The following is an 11,255-nucleotide window of genomic DNA, read 5'->3' on the forward strand; positions in this document are numbered from 1 at the left end:
CAATTTAATTGTGGTGACACGGCTGTGGCTTGATTCCTACACATTATTTATCATTGTTAAAAAAGAACTGATTTAAAATTTAGCTTTTGAATTTTGCTTGATAAAAGTTAAGTTGTTCATTTTCAATTATTAAATGAATTATGAATCCTTAACTAGATTAGAATTAAAGATAGCTTCTAAATACGACACTCACATTAAGCAAATATTAGTTCTAGTAACCAAATAAAGTGTATTAAACAATTAAATTAATCACCGTTTAATTTAATAAATAGTAGTTTCTGTTTAAAATCGTCAAAATGTTCTAAATTAATGTTTAATTTTTTTTAAAGTATGTTTGTATGTTTTTTAAGTATGTTTTTTTAAGTATGTTTATTTTGAAGTTACTTCTCCCCCAACCCGATGCTTATCATAAGTCGAGTAAAAAGATGTTTCTACATCTTGACACTCGATAATAAAATACGATCTGTGTGTGTGATTACAAACTATGAAGGTTAGAATAGACCACCTTGTTACAAATTCTAACCTCCTTCTTACAAACTGCACTTATAAAATTTTTATGTTATTACATTCTGATGACATCAGTGATCACGTGACATATGTACAGCTAATGTAAATTAAGGCTCCTGTCTCTTGTAGCTTTAAATAAACAATGTAGATGACTTCACAGAATACTATCACGTGATGTAAACAAACAAGATTGGTTTTTCTCCTTCTTATCTTGTGGAATGTACCTCAATACAAAGACCCAGTGGCGTGGCTAGCGTGGTGCAAAAGGGGACATCTATCCCCGGGCGCAGCATTCAAGGGGCGCCTAATTGATGCTACGAAATTTCTTAATGAAATGTTTTCTATTCTTGGCACACAGAAAGAGGCGCAAGTTCTTCAGTTGGGTCCGGGCGCTGGAAACTCTAGCTACGCCTTTGCAAAGACCCAGTTTTCATGAAATTTTTTAATTTCGAATTGTTGGCACCCTTAAATCTTACTATCTTTGGAAATGTAGAGGATATAAGAAATTATAGTATTTTGTATTAGCCGCCTATACGCTATTAAAGATAGCAAGAATCAAATGTAATAATTAGAGCATCAGAAACTGTTTTGCACAGGCACTACACTATAATTTAATAAACTCAGGAACAATGGACTGTATTATATCTCACCTTTATTCTCCTTAATTTACATCGTTCATGGCCACTCGAAGCCACGAATTCTCTCACACGCTCTTCGCTCACAATCTCATATCACAAACTCCAAAAGCTCAAGGCGCATGCGCCGACGCTAGTAATGAAATGCGCGCGCAGGTGCAACATACCGCCCGCCTTGACATGATGTAATCATTCAAAATTAGATCTTACAATAAAAAATTACACAGAGTGACAATATGAAATAAAGGTAAATAATTGTAAACATCAAATAATAACATCAACAAAATCAAACTACTATAATAAGAAAATACAACAATAATTAGATTAGTCAACTTATGATTCTTTGGAAAGATTATAGGAAATTTTCTATCAAAATTCAACTTACAATTAGCTAATCTGCCTCCAACTCGTAAAATTCCATACTGATCTAAAAATGGAAAAACGCTTCTTACCTTGCTATCTGGAGGTACCTTACCCTCCTTTTCAAGGCTTGAGATTTCTTTTTTAAATTCACTATCTTGAATTAGCTTAATCAGTTTAAATTCAGATAATTTTAATTCTGAGCTCTGAAGAGGACCTGAAACCTTGTCCTTCCCCTTGCAGTTGTTTACAAACCTAAAAATAAAACTTAAAACACGAATAATTTTAATGTAATTGTTACTTAAATTTAAGAAATTCTCAATGAAAGGGTTAGCTTTCACATTAAGAAAAATATTAGAGTCACTAAGGATTTTAAGTTCGTCTGGAAAGTCCTTCACAATGACTTCCACCGGAATCTCTCTATTTGGGTAGTCGTCGTATCTCAGGATCAGAGGGACTTTCCACCACATATCATTTTGTAGAAGTTTACTGGGATCCAAACCTCGGGATATAAGATCACTCGGATTCTCCTTTGATGACACATGACGCCCTTGATGACCATTAGTCAACTCTTGAATTGTTGCCACTTGATTTGCAACAAACGTCTTCAATTGGTAAGGCTCCTTTTGTATCCACGAAAGCACGATCATAGAGTCACTCCACAGATACACTTTTTCACAGGAATCGCTAGTGCAGATATTACTCTAACCATCAACCTTGCAAGCAGGACTGCTGCACAAAGCTCCAGTCTCGGAATAGTAACTCGTTTAATAGTCGAGACTCTGGATTTACTCGTCACTAGTCTTGTCTTCACTTCTCCATCTCTCGAACGGCACTTGCAACATATGGTTGCTCCGTAAGCTACCTCAGAGGCATCTGCAAATCCATGAAGTTCCACATAGTCTACTTCTGCAATAAGAATAAACCTTTCAATTTCTATTTTACTTAAAACTTCCAGTTCAGTAGAGAACTTCTTCCATTCATCAGCTTCCTTTTTTGGTAGTGGTTCATCCCAATTCAGCTTTAACAACCACAACCGTTGGAGGAATATTTTGGCTTTACTTATGATTGGCCCTAGTAAACCAATCGGGTCAAACAATCTTGCAATTGTGGACAATATTTGTCGTTTGGTAACAACTATGTCATTATCGAGTTTCACTCTAAAACAGAAACAGTCTCTTCTAGACTTCCAAGACACTCCAAGTGTTGTAGATTCTGCTTCATTAGGAAAGGAATAGGAGTGATCTTCTTCCGCAAGTTCAACATGATTATTGCACCACTTGTGCAGTGTCATTCCTGCACTCTTCAGTATTGCAGTTAACTGAGATTTAAGCTCCTTAGCTGTATTCCGCTCCACTAAGCACATCATCCATATAAAAGTTTTTAAGTAAGACTGGCGCAGCTAATGGAAATTTTGGACCTTCATCAATCGACAATTGTTTAAGAGTTCTCATAACTAAGTATGGAGCACTAACTGTACCGTAAGTCACAGTATTAAGCTCGTAGATTTTCACAGGTGCATCATTTTCTTTTTTCCACAGGATTCGCTGCAAGCATCTCTGTTCAGGGTTAATTTCAATCATTCTATACATTCTTCTAATATCCGCCGTAAATGCGAATGGGTACTTTCTAAATCTAAGCATGATTGAAAAGAGATCATCTTGAATAACCCCTCCATTACGTTGTAAAGAATTTAGCGAAATTACATTTGATGTTAAACATGATGCATTAAACACTGTTCTCAATTTAGTTGTTGTTTTTTTGAGGTCGGTATATTCCATGATGTGGCATATAGGACACTACCCTAGGCTCATTTTTCTCTTTAACCTCAGTCATATGCCCTAGCTCTTCATACTCCTTTAAAAAATCCTGATACAGACTCAAATATTCAGGGTCTTTAACTAATCTTTTCCATAGGGAATTTAATCTCTCAAAGGCAAAATCTTTTGAATTTCCTAAAAAAATAGGATCTTCCTTTAGTGGCATTGTTACAATGTATCTCCCTTCTTCATTCCGCTTATGAGTTTGCACATAATGTTCTTCACATATCGCTGTTTCTTTATTTTTTTGGAATGGCTATTTCAACATTCTCTATTTCCCAAAATTTTCTCATTGTTTGTTCTAAGTCATTATATGTTTTCATTAACCCACAATGTAGGCGGCTCTGTTCTCCTGATGTAACGCTTCCCGACACTATAAATCCGAACACGCTGTTTTGTAAAATAAGACTCGAGTTTTCATAGCGAATTTGTTCAGATTTTAATATCTCAAAGAAAACCTCAGCTCCTAAAAGCATCTCTATACGTTCTGGAACATTAAAATTCTCATCAGCTAATTTTATGTTACAAAAATCCTGCATTTTAATATCAATTTTCCTTGAAGGAATCAAGTCTTGCGTGATTTTTGGTACTACTAATAAGTCTAAATGTCTCCTGTAACTTTTATCTTTATTGCTAATGCATGCCGAAACTCTTTTTCGAATTGTAAACAAGGAATCATTTAATCCGGAAATCGCAATGTTTACCTTCTTAGAATCAAAGTTGAATTTATTCGCACAATCTCTGCTTATAAACGATGAAGCACTGCCGCCATCAAGTAATGTTTTGACTGGATGTAGCTTACCCATACCATCACTAATAAAGCAAATAGCCGTGCACAGAAGAACACTTTTTTCGGATCTGTTTACACTAGTCGCTGTAAGTAGAGTATTACCGCTGTTAGGCAGAAAGTCTGGCGCTAGAGGGGAAAGCACATTGGAACTACTCGCTGTTTCGTTTTTATTTTTTTCCTTCTCTTTCGATGATTTATTTTCTACCGGAAAATGCAGTGTCACGTGGTGTCTTTTCCCACAAACGGAACACGAAAACTTTGATTTGCAGATTTTGACAGAATGATTTAAGGCTAGACAATTAAAGCATAATTTATGACTTTTGATGATTTCAACCCGATCATTCACTGGTTGTTTCAAGATATGTGGGCATTTTGCCAAAAAATGATTTTCCTCACAAAGAACACACTTTAAACCTTTTACATCGGCAAGGAATACCTTTGAAACATTTTTCGACGTTTTGTAATGGTTGCGAGATTTTTGAAAACTGTCCACACTTGCGGTAAGGGACTTTCCGCGAGATGTAAAAAATAAATCTGCTTCCTTCGCCATTTGTTGAGGCGGAAACCAACTTTCAGCTTGCCTTACAGAAATATGGGCTGACGTTTCTCGATCTAATGTCTCAAACAATTTGTCTGATATTATTAACTGCTTCAGAGTTTCAAAATCAGACACTTTCCTCAATTTTAAGTAATATTCGAAATTTGTGGTTAATCGTGACACGAACTGCACATGGGACTTATTTAGGCGTTGAGCCTTTTTAAAATTTTCTAAAACAATTTGTGGTGTAGGTTCGAATTCTTTTAGAATAATAGCTTTTACTTTTTCATAGTCACTTAGCTCCTCATCTCTAATATACACGATAATGTTCGAAGCCCGTTTCCCTAACAAGTTTAACAATATTTCCGCTTTGATTTCTCAGGCACATTTTTTGTCGCGAAAGCTCTTTCTAAAGACGAGAAAAAATAACTCCAGTTTTCAGGTTTACTCGGAACCTTCAATGTTAGTGTTCTTATACTTTTAATAAGGGAATCTAAGGAATCGGAACTTTCTCCTTTAGTTTCGTTTTGATCATTATTAACACTTTTGGTTTCAGCTCGCAATCGAGCAATTTCCAGTTCTGTTTTACATCTCTAATTTAATTTGTTCTAACTGTAATACTTTAGCTTCTTCAGATTTACGATGCTCTACTATGGAATTACCCAACTCTATTACCGAATTTGGATCGGATTTAAAAGCTTCACTACTTTTAATCGCTAAATTTAAATCTGTAACAGTTATATTTTCACTTAATTCTATATTCAGTTCTAAAGCCAATAGCTTTAAATCCTCTTTAAGTGCACCTTTTATCAACATTGTACTCTTAATGAAATAACACAAGATAATAAGTAATTCTTCTCAATTACTTAAACACAGTAACACAGTATATAAATTTTCTCAAAACTCTTACACAGTATCTCAAAATAATAAAATGGCACTTTGTTCTTAAATCGAAACTGCTGACTTACTTGCTACTTGTAAATAACTCATAATCCATAGATCTCTGTCCCATGACGGACCACGATGTTTTGCACAGGCACTACACTATAATTTAATAAACTCAGGAACAATGGACTGTATTATATCTCACCTTTATTCTCATTAATTTACATCGTTCATGGCCACTCGAAGCCACGAATTCTCTCACACGCTCTTCGCTCACAATCTCATGTCACAAACTCCAAGAGCTCAAGGCGCATGCGCCGACGCTAGTAATGAAATGCGCGCGCAGGTGCAACAGAAACATTGAAATTTTAATTTGTATAAAGGCAAGAAAGTGTCACCTTAAAACGATGCTGTTGTTACAAAAGCAGAATAATAACAGCGATAGTAGTGACGGGCAAATTACTCTTCAAATTCGTCTGCAACATCAAATAGACCTGAGGTCGAAACTATTTAACCTACCTTAACTGTTACCTTATTTAGGTAAACTATAATGGAAAAAAAGAGTGCAGATTTCAACTATTTTAGAATTTATGTAAGATAGCCGTGATAGTAATTGTATTAAAGGGAATGAAACAATTTTGGCTTCAAAACTATTGGTAATGTTCGACATTAAAGAAGAGGGAGAGGAACATTTTTGGATGAAACATTTTTTGTGTTAAACATTATTTTATAAGGGTTACTCACCTGTATCGTCCAGAAGGGTGAAGAATAATGAGATTCTGAATTGCCATATTCAGATTCAGAGACCACTACAAGCTGCAAACTCAGGGACAGGCTCGGGTGGATAAGGCTCCAGATAAGCCACTGTCTGTTATTCTGTCATCAGTAAGTAAGGTTTAATAATTTTGAATTAGTGAAACGTGTTATGTTTTTTAATGCCCTATTGTATTTACGTTCATTAAACAAGCAAGTATCCATTCAGGTATGAAATTCATGTTATGTAGTATGAATATTTATAAGCATTAGATATTTTTTAGTTAATTAAACATTTCTGAATTTTGCTCATATCCGATTTTATATAGCATTATTTTTCGGGAATGTTTCAATTGATCAAACTGACAAATAAAGACTTGATACTGCCAAGATTTCAATCATGCTCTGCACATATCGTATTGCAAACTGAAAAAATATAGTCTAAATTTTATAACACTGTGTTATGTAAATTCTTATGTATTTTTTTTTTTGTTGTATATAATTATTGCATGTTATTTTACTGTGCATAATGTATTCTTAGTTATTATATTATTTTACTGTGTTTATTGAATTTGTATTGAGCTTATTTAAAATTTAATGTATAATATTTAATATTGTTAAACTTTACGGCAAAGCTCCCTTTAAGTTTGGCAAAATTGTGTTACAATTAAAAGGGCGCGGCTGTATTTCCGTTTCTCACGCCTAGGCTTCTTTGGAGGTTAGAGGTCACTGTCCAGCTGCATTTTCCCCTTTTTCGCGGGGGTTGAAAACACGTGTTTTTCTCGATCAGAGTCGAATAGTTCTAAGGGGCGGCGATTTTTTGACAGAGTTTTAGGTTGGAAACTTTCTTCTTTGCGTGGGAAACGGAAATCGCTTTGTTTAAAGTTTGCTGTTTTCTTACTTCAAGACAGTGGGGGTGGCTGGTAATGGGATACTCGTAAAAGCTAGTTTCGCTTGTTAGTTGGGGGGTCTATTTCTTTTCTCACGTTATATGTGCAGATGTTTTTCGGATTTCATTGTCAGATTTTCTGGGGTTTGATTCGTCATGGGTGTGTCATTTTCTCAATTTAGATAACTTAAAATTCCGGGATTGGTAAGATTTAATTTTATGATTTTTTTTGAAAGCCTATGAACTCACAGAGGCGGAGAAACCGAGTTTTCCAGGGTGCTTGCACCAGGCTAGAGATCATTCGGATTCAGATTTCTGAGCGAAAAGGAAAGGAGAAGCAGAAAGTTTTGCGGGGCTCCCCCCTTGCGGGGCGAGCGACTTGTACGAGCGGGCTGCGCTGATGTAGCGGAGTTTGATTTGAGTGAATTTTGAGCAGCCGCGATGTGAAAGAGAAAGAAAGATCGTGGGGCGCTTTGCTCTGCTGCGGGCTTCCTGTGCAAGAGGGACTGGGTACCGTTTTCTTTTCTGCGGGATATTTAAAAGTTTTGTGCGAGATGCAAGGAACATTTTCCTGCGTGATGTATGGAGAACTGTGTGCGAGCTGCAAAGAGCATTTTTACTGAGAGCTGATTGAGACGTATAGAGAAAAATCTACCATGAAAATTTAGCACAGGTTTTCTCTCTTCTCACCTGAATCGCCGGTTAATCTCCAAGAGCCTTTTTCCGAAACATTCAGCATAAATGTTGCCTCGACGCTTCGATGATGCACGTGATTGTTCTAAAAAAACTGGTGTATATTCAGCTACCTGTTATTGAATTGAAAATATATCCTTCTGAATTGGACTATTGGTTCCCACCTAATGGACAGTTAAAGCGATGCCTGGCTGTTTGAAGAATTATTAGACTGTAATTTCCAAGAAAAATTGGCTTGGCTTATTTCCATGTGGATTGGACACTAAGGATCCTGCTAATCAGGAAAAACTGTTTTCCATCTGTGAGTAAAATTTTAAGTATATTTTCTCTGTCTCTCTCTCTTAGTTTTCCCGAATGCAGAACAGTTAATAATGATTTATCTACCCGTATATTGTTATTGCTTATATAAATTAAATATTACAGTTAAAAATTGAGAAGTTATTTATAATTTCAAGTGAAGGGCAGTTTTGGGAGGATTAAAATTTGTTTCACCTACTGAATTTTGTGAGCTAGAAAAACGTTACTTTCTAATTAATAAGAACCTGTTATTTGGAAGATAAAATTTTGTTACACCTACTTAATTTGAAAAAAAAAATAATGTTAATCTTAATTAATGTAAGCTGTAATTTGGTGTAGTATTATGTGTTATTTTGCTTAGAAAAATATGTATTACTGATCAGTTATCCATTATTTAATTATATAATATATTCAAGAATTTAATAAATGTGTGCTTAAAATTTAATTGCAATTGTGTATTTATGTTGTGTATTTTTACTGTGGTCTGTCATATCCCTCCATTTGTTTGAGCCGGAAGGCTTTTAAGAAACATGGAGTTTAATTGAATTTGGAGTTATTGATTTTCCCTTTACATAGGTTACTCACAACGCAAACCTAAAAGTAAATTGTACTATACCACTATACGATTGATTGATAGATATGATATACGATTGATTGATAGATATGATATACGATTGATTGATTGATAGATATGATATACGATTGATTGATAGATATGATATACGATTGATTGATAGATATGATATACGATTGATTGATTGATAGATATGATATACGATTGATTGATTAATAGATATGATATACGATTGATTGATAGATTTACTATACGAATATTTATAAGAATGTCGATATGATATTTGATTATTATGAAATAGATTTTGAATGTGAATTATTTGATATTTGATATTTTTTTTGGTAATTTTATCCGGCTAAACCATCAGTTTAAGTTAAAGTTTAAAATAGTTATAAAAACATAGTTATTTTCTATATAACAACTGTATTTCTTGTATAGTATTTGATGTACTGATATTTCTACGTAGATCTTCCGTATAATATTTCAGACAATAAGGCAGTATCTGATAGCCTAAAAAATCTGAAAAATCTCAGTGTTATATTTTAATGATGAGGATTATATGCATGTATATTATTCCAACTTGGAATATGATCTCAGTTCTAAATCAGCTTCACAAAATGTTTTGACTGCTAATGTCAACAAAATAACTACTACACGTCCTTCACACATTTTTAAAGCTAGAGTGAAACTATTAACAAGATAAAATAATAACTCATTACGATCCTTAAAACTAATATTGATATCTAAAATACTTTCCGCAGATGAAATTAATAACCTTTAGAATGTATGGTGGTACAATTTTTATTATGGCAGTACAATTTTTTAGACAGATCGTTAATAATACTAACAATAGAATAAATATTATTTTGTTTTTGGTTGCAATGGGTTACCAGACTGGCAGCGTTGAGTTGTAGTAGGCAAGTTGCCATAGAATGCAAACGTTTATTGGGAACGTGAAACTAAGCTAACTATTGCAGAAACTGAGATGAGTTGCTACTACGTATGTGTCTTAAAATTTGATCAAAACATTATGACTTAAGAAGCTACGTGACTCAATAAAAAATATTGTTAGTTAGATTGTTATATAATTAGTTAGAAGATGTAACCAAGTTAGCGTCGATTCCACGTAAATATATTTTTGTGATATGAATCAGAAACCAGACGCATTTAGTACTAATGCATCTTCTGTTTCCGTAAATGATTTGTTGCAAAAAATTTCCTCTCTTGAACAAAAAACCGATCAAATACCATTCGATCAAGACACAAGGATTCGTATTCACATAATTCTCGTTCACGATCTCGAAGCTGATCTCCTAAACGATATGATCCAAACAGCAAATTTTGTTTCTATCACTTTTGATTAGAAGCAAAATGCATTGCAGAGAGATGCCGGCCCTCCGTGTGCTTGGGTAAACATACATTCTCCAAATCAGGAAAACTTGAATATGCGGTAGGTTCAGCTGCAAACTCTTTTGCTAAAAATATAAAGGATTGTCGCAAATTTCGTTTATTCCTTCGTGATCGAAGATCAAATTTCACATTCTTGTCAATCGTGGAACTGAAGGAAGCATAATTCCAGCTACTCCTCAGAAAAAATGTAAAACTCAAAAACTAACTGGAACAGACATCTTCACATATGCATAAAGTAGCTAACTCTTGATTTTTTTTAAAGTTTTATTTCATAATTGCTGATGCCACAAAAGGTGTTTTAGGAGCAGATTTTCTTCACAACTATAACTTACTTATTGATATAAATAAGAAACATTAATTGAAGGCTTAACACAACTTAATGCCCGAGATGACGTCGCTAGTATTTCAAGTGATAACTACCTAACCGCATTAAATAAATCCATAAAATTTTCGATTTATTGTCGAAATACCCCGAAATTTCTCAACTTAGCTGTTTTCCTACACAAATTAAACACGGTTTTACACATTTTGGTATGACTGTTGGGCCACCCATTCATTCAAATGCACGACAGTGGGATCCAAACTGCTTAGCGATAGCTAAGGAATTTAAATTTATGCCTAAGGGTGGAATAATTCTTCCATAAGCCTGAAAGTGGTGAAGACCCTTGCATCTTGTTACGAAATAAGATAAGGGTCATTTTGTTACGATATAGCTCTTGAGGGAACTACCGTCGACTTAATGTGCAAACAATAGCTGATCAGTAGCCAATTCCTCGGATTAAAAATTTTAATCATATTTTAAAAAGCACAAATATTTTTTCTAAAATTTATTTAAAGCTTAATTTCAAATTCTGAGTGCAGAAGAAGAGAAATGTAAAACAACTATCTTCACTCCTTTCGGTTTACAGGAATTTAATGAGTTTCGGTTTTAAAATGTTCCTGCAACCTTTAAATGATTTATTCACGAAGTCTTAAGAGGAGTAGAATTCGTTTTCTCTATTTGGACATATACGTGTTGCACCCAGTACTCATGAAGATCACGAAAAACACCTTAAATTAATTTTCGAAAGAATAAATACCTTTGGTTTAAGAATAAATATTTCA

The sequence above is a fragment of the Stegodyphus dumicola genome, chromosome 9, assembly GCF_044657685.1.
Source record: "Stegodyphus dumicola isolate Sdum_Otavi_A_Nest chromosome 9, ASM4465768v1".
In the NCBI taxonomy this organism is placed as follows: Eukaryota; Metazoa; Arthropoda; class Arachnida; order Araneae; family Eresidae; genus Stegodyphus; species Stegodyphus dumicola.